Here is a 17285-nt window from a genome sequence, read left to right as displayed (position 1 = left end):
GACAGATGAAAGAAATTAAAGGGATATGAATAGGAAAAGAAGAACTCAAACTGTTATTATTTGCTGATGACATGATTCTACACTTTGAGGATCCAAAAAACTCCACCAGAAAACTTCTAGAATTCATAAATAAATTCAGCAAAGCAGCGGGATGTAAAATCAATACCCATATATCAAATGCATTTCTATACATCAGGGATGAACCCTCTGAAAGAGAAAGTAGGAAAACTACCCCATTCACAGTAGCCTCAAAAAAAAAAAAAACAACAAAAAAAATGAAGAAAATACTTGGGAATCAATCTAACAAGACAGGTGAAAGATCTCTATAATGAAAACTACAGAACACTAAAGAAAGAAATTGAAGAAGACCTTAGAAGATGAAAAACTTATTATTCTCTTGTATGATTATATGTAATTCTGAACTCTAGCAATTTTTCTGTTTATCTGATCCAGACTTCCATGATATTACAACACTTGATCTCCCAAGCTCTTGGATAGGCAAAATTAGTATTGTCAAAATGGCCATACTACCCAAAGCACTATACAGATTCAATGTGTTTCCAATTTAAATCCCCAAATTGTTCCTTATAAAATAGAAAAAGCAATCATGAAATTCCTTTGGAAAAATAAGAGACCCAGAATAGCCAAGGCAATCCTTAGCAAAAAAAGTGAAAAAAGACGCATCACTATAGCAGAACTTAAACTATACTACAAAGCTATAGTAACAAAAATGGCATGGTATTGGCACCAAAATAGTTATAGACCAATGGGACAGAATAGAAAACACAGAGACAAACCCACATAAATACGTTATCTCATGCTAGACAAAGGTGCTAAAAACATACATTGGAGAAAAGATAGCCTCTTCAGCAAATGTTGCTAGGATAACTGGAAAGCCATATGCAGAAAAATGAAACTAAACCTCTCTCTCTCACCATGCACAAAACTCAACTTAGAGTGGATCAAGGACCTAGGAATTAGACCAGAGACCCTGCACCTAATAGAGGAAAAAGTAGGCCTAAATCTTCATCATGTTGGATTAGACCTTAACTTCTTTAACAAGACTCCTAACGTGTAAAAAATAAAATAAGAATCAATAAATGGGATGGATTCAAACTAAAAAGCTTCTTCTCAGCAAAAGAAATAATCATTGAAGTGAACAGAGAGCCTACACTTTGGGAGCAATTTTTTGCCACATGCACATCAGATAGAGCACTAATCTCCAGGATATATAAAGAACTCAAAATCTTAACACCAAAAAACACAAACAAATAATCCAATCAATAGATGGCTAAGGAATGGAACAGACACTTATCAGAAGATACACAATTGAGCAAAAAATATTTGAAAAAATGTTCAACATTTCTAGTAATTAGAGAAATGCAAATCAAAACAACTCGAAGATTTCATATTATACCAGTCAGAATGGCAGATATCAGAATATAAACAACAATAAGTGTTGGTGAGGATGTGGGGGAAAAGGCACACTCATATATTGCTTTTGGGACTGCAGATTGGTGCAACCAATCTGGAAAGCTGTAAGGAGATGCCTTAGAAAGCTTGGAATGGAACTAGGTTATCCCACTTCTCATTCTATACCCAACGGACTTAAAATCAGCATAGTTTAGTGACACAGCCACATCAGTGTTTATAAGCAGGTCAATTCACAATAGCTAAACTGTGTGACCAACTTAGATGCCCTTCAATAGATGAATGCATAAAGAAACTGTGGTTATATATACACAATGGAATATTACTCAGCATCAAAGAGAATAAAATTATGGCATCTGCAGGTAATTGGATGGAGTTGGACGCATGGTAGTGAAATAAGCCAATCCCCCAAAACCAAAGGCCGAATGTTGTCTCTGATAAATGGATGCTGATCCATAGTGTGTGTGTGTGTGGGGGGGAGCATGGAGAAAATGGAGGAACTTTGATGCGGCAGAGGGGAAGAAGGGGAGGAAAGGGGGTATGAAGGCAGGAAAGATGGTGGAATGAGGTAGACATCATTACCCTAGGTACATGTGTGACTGCACATATGGTGCTATGCTACATTGTGTACAACCAGAGAAATGAAAAGTTGTGCTGCCATTGCATACAATGAATCAAAATGTATTCTGCTGACATATATACCTTATTAGAATAAATAAATAAATTAATTTAAAAAAAGAAAAAAGAAAAAGAAAAAATGAGAAAGAAAAGTACATAAGTATAATTTCCCTTAACATTTGTTTCTGTTTCAAACTACAGCTAAATCTTATTCTATTTTGGATTTTTCAAGGATATCTTCATCTTTCTTCCTAAATCTCTAATAACTAATTGTGTACTTTCAGGAATATCTTTGATGGGCTATTAAGCTTATCATTACCCTTCTCCTATACAAAATTATTTCCTGTTACTGTATGAGATTAGTTTCCATTAATAAAGATTTCCTTGACTTACGATAAGTATGTCCTTATAAAACCATCCTAAATTGAATGTGGTGTAAGTTGAAAATGCTTTAAGTACACCTAACCCACTGAACATCACAACTTAGCCTAGCCTACCTTAGACATCCTTAGGATTCTTACATCAGCCTACAATGGTGCAAAATCGTCTAACACAGTTTATTTTATAATAAAGCATTAAGAAACTCATATAATTTATTGATGACTGTACTGAAAATGAAAAAGGATTGATAGTATGATTACTCTTACATGAAAATCATGTGAGTCAAACCATTGTTAAGTTGTGTAAATTCGTTTTCTCGTTTCAAAGGAAGAAATTCATCGGATGGAGAGACAATTTGGATAGAAGGCAAGGAGGGGGAGAGGGGGCATTATTTCCTCCTGACCATTGGCATTGTGTGACTTCTGTGGTCTTATTTTGCAAATACAAGTCTTTCACTCTCTCAGAAACCTCAAGGAAGAGAGAATGTGATTAGATATCAATTTCTGGTTAAGACCCTCCAAAGCCTGAAAACCAGGAAAAAATTCCTGAGACAACCAAAAAAAAAAAAAAAATTGCTGTTTCTGTTCCCTAGGATTTCCTCCTCCCTGCTGGGGCCTGGCCTTGCCCTTTCTTGACTGTCCTGGAACACTGCGCTTCGCCCTGCTCCTCTTCTCACTTGTAGAATGTAGATGGGGCTCTACTTGGTCCCCAGGAGGCTCATTTTGCCATAGCTCTCATTCTCACTGGTCAGAACCAGGCACCACGTGGCTTTGGAAACCCTCACTCACATTTACAAACGCATATATTGAACACATTCACCCAAGTCCTTTCCCTGGCTACTATTTGAACCTGTCCACATTCTGACATCCTCGACCTGCCCTGCTCTTTGGGCTTTGAGGCAAGCATCTTCCCTAGCCTCTTGGGCTTAAGGGCCTGCGGTGCACCCACCTGACTTGCCCACAGCTCTGCCCTGCAGCTCTGCACTCCTCTCCTGATCTCTGCCAGCCCGGGGAGCTGTCCTCATGCCCTTAATCTGCAAATACTCCTCATTCACCTCCTTGGCCACCTGGTGCCCAGGACACAGCCGCTGACCAGGTAGGCACCACAGGCAGTCAAAGCTGATCTTGAGGTTGGTCCATCTGGGGTCTCTACCAGTCTTCCTGAGATGTCTGCTCCCAGGCACATCCTCACCCTCCTGCACACTGTGGGTTGTGAAATGATTATCCATTGTTTCTTGGTTATTAAAAAATATTAATGTATTTTCAGGAAGAGCGTAACATCTTCTTTTGACTAAATAGGCAACTTAAATTGTCTTTTTTTTTTCTCAAGACTGTGTCTTTGTTTTGAGTAAATGCTTTAACTAAAGCTGGTAGTTTGGCTCTTGGCTCTGACATAGGAGACTTGAGAAATATACACACACTTATGTAATCAAGATCAGAAGATTTTAAAGGCACAATTAATGCTAGGAATAAAAACCTATACAGAAAAAAGTTCTAATTACTCTGTTGGTGTGTGTTTAATGAGACATTTCCACTCTTAACCTATTTATATATATATTTATTTATTTACATTTATTTTAATCACAATCGGGTACTTAGCAGAACAAAAACTGAAAGCTCATTGCAAAGATGGAGAGATCTAGGAAAAGTATTTTTTAAAATTGGGCTTGAAAAAACTTTTTCATTAAAAGAGAAGTTTAATGCATGAGTTTGTGCTTTGCTTTGATCCAAAAAACTGTTAACAATGTTTTTTTTAAAAATAGAAAGTGGTTATTACATTGTGTGTTCAAAATACAGGATTCAAAGGATACCAATGAACAGAGAATTAACTAGGTCAAACCAAAAAAGCAATCACATGGCTCTACTTGCCAAGGTCCAGGAAATTTGAGAGAACCACTTATAACAGCTTTCCATTTTGTGGTCTTTCAACTTAACCTTTAATTACAACTCACAATAACATGGAGACTGAAGCTGGAAAGGATGAGGAGCAGGAAAGCGGGAAAATTAAGACTAACAACTACCATATTCTTGTAATTTATGCTATCAAAAGCAGTTATATTAATCATCTACAATACCAAGATGGAATTTGAAAAGTCATTATTTTTAAATATTTCTTAAAATGTGCCTCGCTTTTTAGATCTAATTATCGTGGTGTATTTGTTTCCTGTTGCTGCTGTAACAAATTGCCACAAACCTAATGGTTTAGAACCATGTGAGTTCATTAACTTCCATTTCTCTGTATGAGAAGTCCAACCTGGATCTAACTTGACTAAAATCAAGATGGTGGCTACACTTTGATCCTCTCCCAAGGTCCTCCAGGACAGCTGTGGCCTTTCCCAGCTTTGGGAAGCTGACCTTATTCTTCGGCCTGTGACTCTCTTCTTTCACATTCTAAAGCAGCAATGAGTGGTTGATTCCTCCATCCAGTGTTTCACTCTTTTTTAAAAAATATTTTTTAGTTTGTTCTAATCATACATGACAGTAGAACGAACTTTGACTCATTGTGCACAAATGGAACACAGCTTCTCATTCCTCTGGCTGTACGTGGTGCAGAGTCGCACCAGTAGGGTAATCATACATGTATGTAGGGTAATAATGTCTGTCTCATTCTACCATCCTTCCCATTCCCACACCCCTCCCACACCCCTCCCTTCCACTCACTGAAATGTATCCCTCCGTCTTCTGCTTCCATATTGAAGGATTTTGTGATCACATTAAGACCACACAGGTAGTCCCGGGAAAATCTCCCTATTTTATAGGGTCAGTGGATTAGTACCATAAATTCCATCTGCTACCTTAATTCCCAATTGCCATGTAATGTAACATATTTACAGTTCTGGGAATTAGGGTGTTGGACATCTTTGGATGTCATTATTCTTGCCTACTTCACATGGTATTGCTTAGGCTTTCAAATGGTGTAATCAAGAATAGAACTTCAAAAGGTAAAAAAAAGTAATTAGCCCCAAACCTTTAGTTTATTTATTCCTTCTCAAGATTTTAGATGACTTATATGTTTTTGACAGAAATATATTATTTCAGAAATTTCTTTCCTCTAAACCATTCTATTTTATTAGATTTACTAACAGAAGTAGTGAATAGTTTTTTCTCACTCCCCTTAATTTGAAAAAGTTAGGATCATAAGTCCTAAAGAAATTAGACAGTTGCATTGAGGATTCCTCTCCAGCAAGGCAACACTAAAGACCTTAGGAATCTGGAGAAGCTACTAGAATAAGCAATTTGTAGACTTATTTCCTATTGGGGGTCTTGAATTGAATATCTTATAGTAAGACTAATAGAGAAATGTTATATCATAAAATCATGGGGAGACATTTGTTGAAGAAAAGAGTTTCTATGTTCAATTTCTATCTGGGAAGCCTGTATTCATCACTTGGCTTAAACAAGAAAATTAGGTTTTCAGATACAGAGTTTGTGTTCTCATATGAAATCTGCTTGAGCTAAGTTGGGGCTAGGAATTCAGCTTACTCCATCATCACTTACATTTTGTTGACAGGTAAAAACTGAAACTAACAGGGGTGAAGTGGCACATGCCTATAATCCCAGCACCTTGGGAGGCTGAGGCAAGAGGAAGGTAAGTTCAAGGACAGCCTTGGTAATGTAATGGGACTCTGTCTCTAAAAAAATGAAAAGGGTTGGGGATGTAGCTCATTGTAGAGTGCCCCCAGAGTCAGTCCCCGGTACTGCCCCCCTCCAGATACACACACGCGCATGCACACACACACACACACACACACACACACATTGTGAAGTTGAGGAAGTAGTTCACTGGTACAGCACATGCTTAACCTGTATAAGGCCCCGGGTTCAATCCCCAGTATCATAAAAAAAATTACTCATTTATGAACTGATTCATGATACAGAAGTTGCAAAAGGCATACAAGGAAAACACCACCGCGACCCTGCCTCTGGAACACTCAGTTTTTCTTCCTGGAGAAATCAGTGTTTGTTTCTTATGTATCTTCCTAGAAGTATTTTATGAATTTTCATACAAGTATGTACAAATAATTCCCATCTTACCACTTTGTATATAAATGGCAGCATACTGTATATACTGTCCTACATCGTTACTTAAGAATTTATCTCTGTGATTGTTACATAGCAATAATGTACATCCTCGTTCTTAATTTCTACTGTAAGAAATAACTTTAGACTTAAAAAAAGAGTTCCAAAAAGTACAGAAATTCCTCCACCTTACTTCTCTTAACGTCTTATATCACTACAGAAGGTTGAGCAAGAATTTGACCTTGATATATTATTGCCTGAAGAATTCATTCAATTTTATGAATTTTCCACTGATGATCTATTTCTTCATGCTTCAGAATCCAATGCAGATTGTCCTATTGCATTTAGTCTTCATGTCTCCTTATTCTCTCATTATATCACAGTCTTATCTTGTTTTTAATGATCTCGAAGAGTACATTAGTGGTTTTGTAGAATATCTCTCAGTCTATTTTTTCCTTTGATGTTTTCTCTTGATCATTTTGAGGCTCTGCATTATTGAAAAGCCCATCTGTGTATCACATCAGAGGAAACCTTATGCTGATATGAGCTAACGGCGACATGGACTGCTTACTTGGAGAAGGAGTTGTCTAGTGGGAGTCACCATTGTAAAGATTATTTTCCCTGTTTTGATTACTAAATGTTTTGGGAGAAATATTTTGAGACTATGAAAATATCACTTTTCTGTTTAAACAAATGCTTATAGTTTTAGCACCCATAGTTGGGTCTGTAGTGCTCTGTGATAATTTTCTATTTTCCTTACTTGTATGTTTATCCATCAGAATCCCACCCCCCCCCCGCCAATTTCATTGTATTTTTTTAATAAATAAGAGTTGTCCCTTCTTCCTTGTTTATTTGTTTATTCAGTGTATTGTTCTATATCAGTTGGGACTCATGAATATGTGATTAATTGAATTATAATCCAATAGTATTGTTATATACTTTGTTGCTTCAAGTCCTAACTTTTGTCATGGAAAGTCCACTCAGGTTGGCTCCTGTGGCTGGCTATTATCCTTCCTTCCTTCCTTCTTTCCTACCTTTCTCCCATCCTTCCTTTTGTTTTTCTTCCTGCCTTTCTTTCTCCTTTTGTTCTTGCTATTATTCTTTAATCATTGTTTTTGTACTTCTTTTTATTTTTTAAAATTTGTTCTAATTAGTTATACATGACAGTAGGATGCATTTTGACAAAATTCATACATAAATGGAGTCTAACTTCTCATTCTTCTGGATGTACCTGGTGTAGAATCACATGGGTCAAGTAATCATATATGTACGTAGGGTAATAATGTCCTATTCATTCTACTATCCTTCTTACCCCATAACCCTTCCCATTCTTTCACTTCCCTTCACACAATCCAAAGTACCTCTATTTTTCCCTAGCCCCCACCGCATTGTGAATTAGCATTCAAAAATCAGAGAAAACATTCGGCCTTTGGTTTGTTGTATTGGCTTATTTTGCTTAGCATGAGATTCTCCAAATCCATCCCTTTACTTGCAAATGCCATGATTTCACTCTTCTTTAAGGTAGAGTAATATTCCATTGTGTTTATTTACCATATTTTCTTGGTCCATTCATCTGTTGAAGGGGACCCAGGTTGGTTCCATAGTTTAGCTCTTGTGAATTGTGCTGCTATAAACATTGATGTGGCTGTGTCACTGTAGTATGCTGATTTTAAGTCCTTTGGGTATAAACCAAGACGTGGCATGGCTGTGTCAAATGGTGGTTCCATTCCCAGTTTTCTGAGGAATCTCCATACTGCTTTCCAGATTGGGTGCACCAATTTGCAGTCCCCCCACCCCATTAATGTATGAGTGTAACTTTCTCCCCACATTCTTGCCAACGTTTATCATTCCTTGTATTGTGGATAACTGCCATTTGGACTGGCGTGAGAGGAAATCTTAGAGTAGTTTGGATTTGCATTTCTCTAATTACTGGAGAGGTGGAACACGTTTCCATATATGTGTTGATCAACTGTATTTCTTCGTCTGTGAAGTGCCTGTTCAATTCCTTAGCCCATTTATTGATTGGGTTGTCTTTTGATGTGAGTTTTTTTGAATTCTTTGTAGATCCTGGAGATTAATGCTAATTAACCTCCAGGATCTACAAATGCTAATTCGGTAAAGAGAGAAGGTCTCTAGTTGGGGTGTGATATTTATGAACTGGGAGGTGAGACTATAGAGGCATTAGTTACAGGAAGCGTAAAAGAGGAGTCAAAGGAGTTGGTTGTTATCACGAGAAAAGAGAGAAGGAGGTGACCCTGTGCAAGATGGGTCTGCAACAGATGGTGGCCCTCAGCACATCTAGCACATCTTGCTGTAACCAAGCCTGCAGGGACCTCGGTGAGGGTCTTCTGGGCCCTACCTGTTGTCCCTAGATTGAGTGTTCACATCCCTAGTTTGTGGCAGTGGTAGCCTCAATCCTGTAAGTACCTCGGTGTTGGGCTTCCAGTCCCTGGCCCATGTCCCAAGATGGTGGCTGCTGCAACCAAAGACAGTGGTGGCAGCAGTGAAGGTAACCAAGATGGTGGTGGAGGTGTCCCAAGACGGACGCGACCACTTTCAAAGATGGGTCTGAAAGTGCAGGCCTTGGGTGACCTGTTTGGAGATGTGGCACTGTGGCATGTGGTGCAGCAGTGGGCAGCTGCCTCTGGGCTCCATTGTCCCAAGGTGGAGACTATTTCTTGGGGAGGGCTATGGTGATGTCTGCAATGTTCCAAGATAGAGGGGGATGGGGGATGATGACATGCATTGGTAAATGGGGAGCCTCAACGTGGGCTCTGCATCTTCTGCACAGGTTGGTGGTTCTCTCCTGGGTCTGCCTGGGCTCTGCGGCAGATGGGGGGCTGTCCTGGGCTGGGCTGGGCCCGTCTGGGCTGCATAGGGTTTGGCGGGGCTGTCCCTCCACAATCTCTCTTTATTGAAGTGATCTATCTACCTATCTATCAATTTATCTATTTATTTAATTACAATCCGTATTACACATATAAAACACTATTTTTCATATCTCTGTATATACGGCATGTTCACGCCAGCTTATGCCATTATACATGTACTCTTTTTTGCATTACAATTCTTAATACACATATATACCACAATTTTTCATATTTCTGTTTGTATATAAGGTATGTTGGCCTCGAATTCAAATCTTCATACATGTATTTTGTATAAGGATTAACATCACATTCCACCATCCTGGTTAATCCCCTTCCCCCCTCCCATTACCTCCCACCTACTTTTCCTATCTAGAATTAATCTAATCTTCCCACGCTCTCTTTCCCTACCCCACTATGAGCCATCCCCCTTATATCAGAAAAAGCATTCGGCATTTGTTTTTTTGCGATTGGCTAACTTCACTCAGCATTATCTTCTCCAACACCATCCATTTACCTGCAAATGCCATGATTTTGTTCTTTTTTAGTGCTGTGTAATATTCCATTGTGTATAAATGCCACATTGTTTTTACCCATTCATCTACTGAAGGGCATCTAGGTTGGCTCCACAGTTTAGCTATTATGAATTGTGTTGCTATAAACATGGATGTGGCTGTATCTCTGTAGTATGCTGTTTTTAAGTCCTTTGGGTATACTCGAGAAGAGGAATAGCTGAGTCAAATGGTGGTTCCATTTCCAGATTTCCAAGGAATCTCCATACTGCTTTCCAAATTGGCTGCATCAATTTGCAGTCCCACCGGCAATGCATGAGTGTGCCTTTTCCCCCACATCCTCTCCAACACTTGTTGTTGTTTGTATGCATAATAGCTGCCATTCTGACTGGAGTGAGATGGTATCTTAGAGTAGTTTTAATTTGCATTTCTCTAATTGCTGGAGATGTTAAACATATTTTTATATATTTGTTGATTGATTGTATATCCTCTTCTGAGAAGTGTCTGTTCAGGTCTGTCGTGACCCCTCGCCGGCAAAGGAAACAAGACACAGGATTCTTCTTTCAGCAGTTTACTCAGGACCTTTGAATCATGATGAGAAAACAGGAACAAGCAAGGAAAGAGCGTGAGCGGTCGGTCTGCCCTAGCTTAAGTACCCAGCCTCACCAATGAACTAGCACCGCGTGGAAAAGTCTAATAGGTACAGCGCAGCGGAAGCAGGCCAGAGCCCAGCCCCACAGCCTTACAAGGAGTTGTTTACTTCTAACAACTCTAACCGCTAACGAAGCGGAAGCAGAGACCAGCGCCATATTCAGGGTGCGGTCGCCGGCTCCCAACAAGGTCCTTTGTCCATTTGTTGATTGGATTATTATTATTATTATTTTTTGGTGCTTAGCTTGTTGAGTTCTTTATATACCCCAGAGATTAATGCTCTATTTGATGTGTGAGGGGTAAAAATTTGCTCCCAGGATGTAGGCTCCCTGTTCACCTCACAGATTATTTCTTTTGCTCAGAAAACCCTTTTTAGTTTGAGTCCATCCCATTTGTTGATGCTTGGTTTTAATTCTTGTGCTATAGGGGTCTTATTAAGGAAGTTGGGGCCTATACCCACATGATGAAGATTAGGGCCTGCTTTTTTTTCTATTAGACACAGAGTCTCTGGTTTAATCCCTAGGTCCTTGATCCATTTTGAGTTAACTTTTGTGCATGGTGAGAGATAGGGGTTCAATTTTATTTTGTTGCATATGGATTTCCAGTTTTCCCAGCACCATTTCTTGAAGAGGCTATCTTTTCTCCATTGCATGTTCTTAGCATCTTTGTCTCATATAAGATGATTGTAATTTTGTGGATTGGTCTCTGTGTCCTCCATTCTGTACCATTGGTCTACCTGCCTATTTTGGTGCCAGTACCATGCTGTTTTTGTTACTATTGCTCTGTAGTGTAGTTTAAGGTCTGGTATAGTGATTTCACCTGCTTCACTCTTCCTGCTAAGGATTTCTTTAGCTATTCTGGTCTCTTATTTTTCCAGATGAATTTCATGACTGCTTTTTCTGTTTCTATGAGGAATGTCATTGGGATTTTGATTGGAATTGAATTAAACCTGTATAGTGCTTTTGGTAGTATGGTCATTTTGATAATATTAATTCTGCCTATCCAAGAGCAAAGTAGATCCTTCCATCTTTTAAGGTCTTCTTTGATTTCTGTCTTTAGGGTTCTGTAGTTTTCATTTTATAGGTCTCTCACCTCTTTTGTGAAGTTGATTCCCAGGTATCTTATTGTTTTTGAGGATATTGTAAATGGGGTAGTTTTCCTCATTTCCTTCTCAGAGGATTTGTCACTGATATACAGGAATGCCTTTGATTTATGGGTGTTGATTTTGTATCCTGCCACTTTGCTGAATTCATTTACTAGTTCTAGGAGTTTCTTGGTAGAGTTTTTTGGGTCTTCTAGGTATAGGATCATGTCATCTGCAAATAGTTCTAGTTTAATGTCTTTTTTTCATATATTATTCCTTTAATTTCTTTTGTCTAATTGCTCTGGCCAGTGTGTCAAGAACTATGTTAAATAGAAGTGGTGAGAAAGGGCATCCATGTATTGTTCCAGATTTTAGAGGAAGTGTCTTCAATTTTTCTCCATTTAGAATGATGTTGGCCTGGGACTTAGCATAGATTGCTTTTACAATGTTGAGATGTTCCTGTTATCCCTAGTTTTTCTACTGTTTTGAACATAAAGTGGTGCTGTATTTTGTCAAATGTTTTTTCTGCATCTATTGAGATGATCATATGATTCTTTAAGTCTATTGATGTGATGAATTACATTTACTGATTTCCGTATTTTGAACCAACCTTGGGTCCCTGGGATAAACCCCACTTGATCATGGTGTACAATCTTTTTGACATGGTTTTGTATTCAATTTGCCAGAATTTTATTGAGGATTTTTGCATCTATATTCATTAGAAATATTGGTCTGAAGTTTTCTTTCTTTGATGTGTCTTTGGTTTTGGAATCAGGGTGATATTGGCCTCATAGAATGAGTTTGGAAGTGCTCCCTCTTCTTCTATTTCCTGAAATAATTTGAAGAGTATTGGTATTAGTTCTTCTTTAAAGGTCTTGTAAAACTCTGCTGTATACCCATCTGGTCCTGGGCTTTTCTTGGTTGGTAGACTTTTGATGGCTTCTTCAATTTCCTCACTTGATATTGGTCTGTTTAAGTTGGGTATGTCTTCCTGACTCAATCTGGGAAGATCAGATGACTTAAGAAATTTATTGATGCCTTCATTGTCTTCTATTTTATTGGAGTATAAGGCTTCAAAATAATTTCTAATTATCTTCTGTATTTCTGTAGTGTCTGTTGTGATATTGCCTTTTTTATCCCATGTGTTAGTAATTTGAGTTTTCTCTCTCTTCTTCTCTTCATTAGCATGGCTAAGGGTCTGTCAATTTTATTTATATTTTCCAAGAACCAACTTTTAGTTGTGTCAATTTTTTCAATTGTTTCTTTTGTTTCAATTTCATTGATTTCAGCTCTAATTTTAATTATTTCTTGCCTTCTACTGCATTTGCTGCTGATTTGTTCTTCTTTTTCTAGGGCTTTGAGATGTAGTGTGAGGTCACTTATTTGTTGACATTTTCTTCTTTTAAGGAATGGACTCCATGAAATGAATTTTCCTCTTATTACTGCTTTCATAGTGTCCCAGAGATTTCGATATGTTGTGTCTGTGTTCTCATTTACCTCTAAGAAATTTTTAATCTCCTCCTTGATGTCTTCTGTAACCCATTGTTCATTCCCATGTGATGCCGAAATTTTTATTCTTTATTTTGTTGTTGATTTCCAATTTCATTCCATTATGATCTGATAAAATGAATGGTAGTATCTCTACATTTTTGTATTTGCTAAGAGTTGCCCTGTGAGATAGTATTTGGTCTATTTTTGAGAAGGATCCATGTGCTGCTGAGAAGAAAGTGTATGCACTTGATGCTGGTTGAAATATTCTCTATATGTCAGTTAAGTCTAAGTTATTAATTGTATTATTGAGCTCTATAGTTTCTTTATTCAACTTTTGTTTGGAAGATCTGTCCAGTGGTGAGAGAGGTGTGTTAAAATCACCCATGATTATTGTGTTGTGCTCTATTTGACTCTTGAACTTGAGAAGAGTTTGTTTGATGAACATAGCTGCACCATTGTTTGGGGCATATATATTTATGATTGTTATGTCTTATTGGTGTACGGTTCCCTTGAGCAGTATGTAGTGTCCTTGTTTATCACTTTTGATTAACTTTGGCTTGAAGTCTACTTTATTTGATATAAGTATGAAGACCCCTCTTTGCTTCTGAGGTCCATGTGAGTGGTATGTTTTTCCCAACCTTTCACCTTCAGTCTGTGTATGTCTTTTCCTATCAAATGAGTCTCCTTTAGGCAGCATATTGTTGGATCTTTTTTTAATCCAATCTGCTAGCTTATGTCTTTTAATTGGTGAGTTTAAGCCATTAACATTTAGGGTTACTATTGAGATATGGTTTGTATTTCCAGACATATTTGTTGATTTTTGTTATTTAACTTGATTTGGTTTTCCTCTTTGATTAGTTTTTCTTTTAGTTTACTACCTCCCTCTGCTGGTTTTCATTGTTGTTTTTCATCTCCTCTTCATGAATATTTTGCCAAGAATGTTTTGTAGTGCCGGTTTCTAGCTGTAAATTCTTTTCACTTTTGTTTATCATGGAAGGTTTTTATTTTATCTTCAAATCTGAAGCTTAGTTTTGCTGGACACAAAATTTTTCATTGGCACCCATTATCTTTCAGAGATTAAAAATTATTGTTCAGGATCTTCTAGCTGCTGTGTTGAAAAATCTGCTGTTATGCAAATTGGTTTACCCTTGTATGTAATTTGATTCCTTTTTCTTGTAGCTTTTAAAATTCTCTCCTTGTTCTGTATGTTAGGCATTTTCATTATAATGTGTCTTGGTGTGGATCTCTTGTAGTTTTGTACATTTGGCATCCTGTAGGCTTCTTGGATTTGGATTTCCATTTCATTCTTCATGTCAGGAAAGTTTTCTGGTATTATTTCATTGAACAGACTGCTCATTCCTTTGGTTTGGACCTCTATGGCTTCCTCTATCCCAATAACTCTTATGTTTGGTCTTTTTATGCTATCCCATATTTCTTGGATGTTCTGCTCGTGGTTTCTTATCATTTTCACTGTGCTGTCTACATTCTTTTTAAGATGATATACTTTGTCTTTGTTGTCTGATGTTCTATTTTATAAGTGGTCTACTCTGCTGGTGATACTCTCATTTGAGTTTTTAATTTGGTTTATTATTTCTTTCATTTCAAGGATTTCTTTCTTTCTTTTTTTTTGGTGTGTATAACCTCTATCTTCCTGTAGAGGTGATCTTTTGCTTTTGGATTTCTTTATGTAGCTCATTGTTAAAGTTATCTTTCACTGTCTTTATCTGTTGTCTAAGGTCTTCCTTGAGATTCCAGAGCATCTGATTCATGTATATCCTGGAATCTTTATCTGTCATTTTTTCTATTGTAGATGTTAATTCTTCTAATGATGTGTTGTCTTGAGTTGTTTGTGGTACTTTCTTTCCTTGTCTTTTCATGTTGCTCGAATTTCTTTCCAGCTCTGTGGGACTGACATGTTATTGTTTTTACCCTATAGATTTGTAGTGCTCTTGTATAGATCACTCCTTTGTGAGGAAGGACAATGTTAATAGTTCCCAATACCAACAATACATAACCTATGAGCAAACTTTTGTTATTAAGACATTTATAGTTAGTCTCTATGTCTACAAATGTTGGATTCAATTATTATTTAAAATATATCAGTAGTTTCATAAAAGGCGAACAGTTTCTGGTGGCAGATAGAGAATTGGGGGGTCAGGTATAGGACGTTATGTTAAGGGAGAAAGATGTGAGGGTATGGGGTTAATATATCTTAGCAACTTTGGAGGAGAACTCTAATGAAGAGGGTTAGTAGCAGGAGAATAGACAGGAGGTAGTTTAGGGAAGACAAGTGCGTGGGAGTACTGTAGAATGCATAAAATCAAACGATTATGTATTTAGAAAATTACGCAAAGTAAAAATAATAAAAATTAGGAGGTTGAAAGAGAAAGCGAGGGAGAAAGAAAACTAAAAAGGAAAGAAAGAAAGAGAAAAAAGAGAGAGCGAGAAAGAAAATAAAAAAAAGAGGGGGCTTATGCAATTCCTCTATATTATATTATTCTGGTGACTCAGTTCTTAAAGTCCTATTTCATGCAAAGTTCTTAGTTTCACATATGTTGGGGTTGTGAAAACCAGAGGAGGAAGGGTAGAGGAGAAAGAAAGGATAAAATGGATGAGAAGAGGAAAAAAAAAAATCTCTTAGAAATCTGTTTTCCTTTCTTCCAGCAGGTGGCGCTGTCTATTCCAAGCTTGAGTCTCTGCCCTCAGGGTGGCGGAGGTAACCAGTGTGAGAGGGCTGGAGCTTCTGCCTGGAGCCTCCCTAATTTTGGTCTCTCTGAGTTGGAAACCAGGCGCCTGTTCAGTCCCAGTTCCTCGTTGATAGCCACGCCCCCCAAAAGATGGTGAGAAAGGTTTTGAGTTATCACACCTGGGGATGAGGGAGTTGGAAACCGGGTACCTGATAAGTTGCAGAACAGTGCTGGTAGCCACGCCCACCAAAAGATGGCAAGAAAGGTTTTTGAGTTGTAATCTGTCCGTTTCTCGAGTCTGGGTGTCTGGGGAGGTGGGGGAGCTGGGATGTCCTTGTGCTGTGATCAGAACTTGGTCCGGTGACCTGAGTGGGGGCGGAGTGCAGTCTCGAGTTCTGCACTTCTGTAGAGGTGCTGATTTGGTGCTTCTGATCCACTGCTTGTGAGCCGTGCACTGTGCTCAGACTGAGGGCTTTGGGGCCGGGGTCTGGAGTCTTACTGCGGGACAAAGGCTCTACTTTCTCCGAGGCATTTGCCACTCCATGGAATCTGTGAAAATCCTCTGTATGTGGTCCTGTCACATGCTCTGAGATGTTGTTTTTTGTCAAGGCAAGACCCGGTGGAGAAGGCATCTGACTGCTTTCTCGGATTTGTGCAAAGAGCCGCCAGAAACGGTATCTCCTCTACTCCGCCATCTTGGCCCCCTCCTTGAAGTGATCTTTTTTGAAATTTATCTCTGATTTCACTGCTTACATCATCCTTTATGTCATGGATCAGTTTTACTATGTACATTCTGGACTCCTTCTCTGACATTTCTTTTACTCTGTTGCAAATGGATTCTATTATTGGAACATTTAGGTTTGCTTGGGATGCTTTGTTCCCTTGTCTTTTCATGTTGTTCTTCCTAATTATCCCTATGGATCTGAGGTACTGCAATTTTTATCCTTGTATAGGTATGTTGTCCTTGAAGGTCTCTGGTACCTCGTGTTCAAGGGGAAGGTGAATATTAACAGCACCCAATGCAAACAGACAATATGCAGCCTTAAACCAAACAGCTCCCATTAAGACATCAGGCACTTTTCTCCCAGGTGGTCCTGAGGGCTGAGCCTCAGTACCTGTGCACCTGTTGCAGAGAGCTGTTCTGCATCAGGCAGATCAGGATGAGGTGCTGAGCACTGCAGATTCACCATGTAGCTGTGAGCATTGGGCCAGGTTGGTGGCTAGGAAGGGGTTGGGAGACTGGGGCTTGGGGAGCCAGAAGGTCCTGTTGGGTATTAGACTGATGCTGGACCTGGCAAGACTAGGGGGTCAGTGGATGCAAACTGGGGAGGGAGTTGGGGACTGGGCTGGTGCCAGGGCCCAGGGAGTGCGGGCCTGAGTGGGCCCCAGGAATATGGTAGGTACTGGCTGGCTGGGTGAACCAAGAACAAGATGCCCTCACACCTTTACCCCTTCCAACCCACTGTTGCCAGTCTGGTGTGTCCCTGCATGCTTCAGGGCTCAAGGAGATGGAGACAGCCTGGCTCTCCTGACTCTGCAGCAAG

Source organism: Ictidomys tridecemlineatus, chromosome 7 (assembly GCF_052094955.1).
Source record: "Ictidomys tridecemlineatus isolate mIctTri1 chromosome 7, mIctTri1.hap1, whole genome shotgun sequence".
Classification (NCBI taxonomy): domain Eukaryota; kingdom Metazoa; phylum Chordata; class Mammalia; order Rodentia; family Sciuridae; genus Ictidomys; species Ictidomys tridecemlineatus.
Note: the sequence above shows the minus strand (reverse complement) of the source record.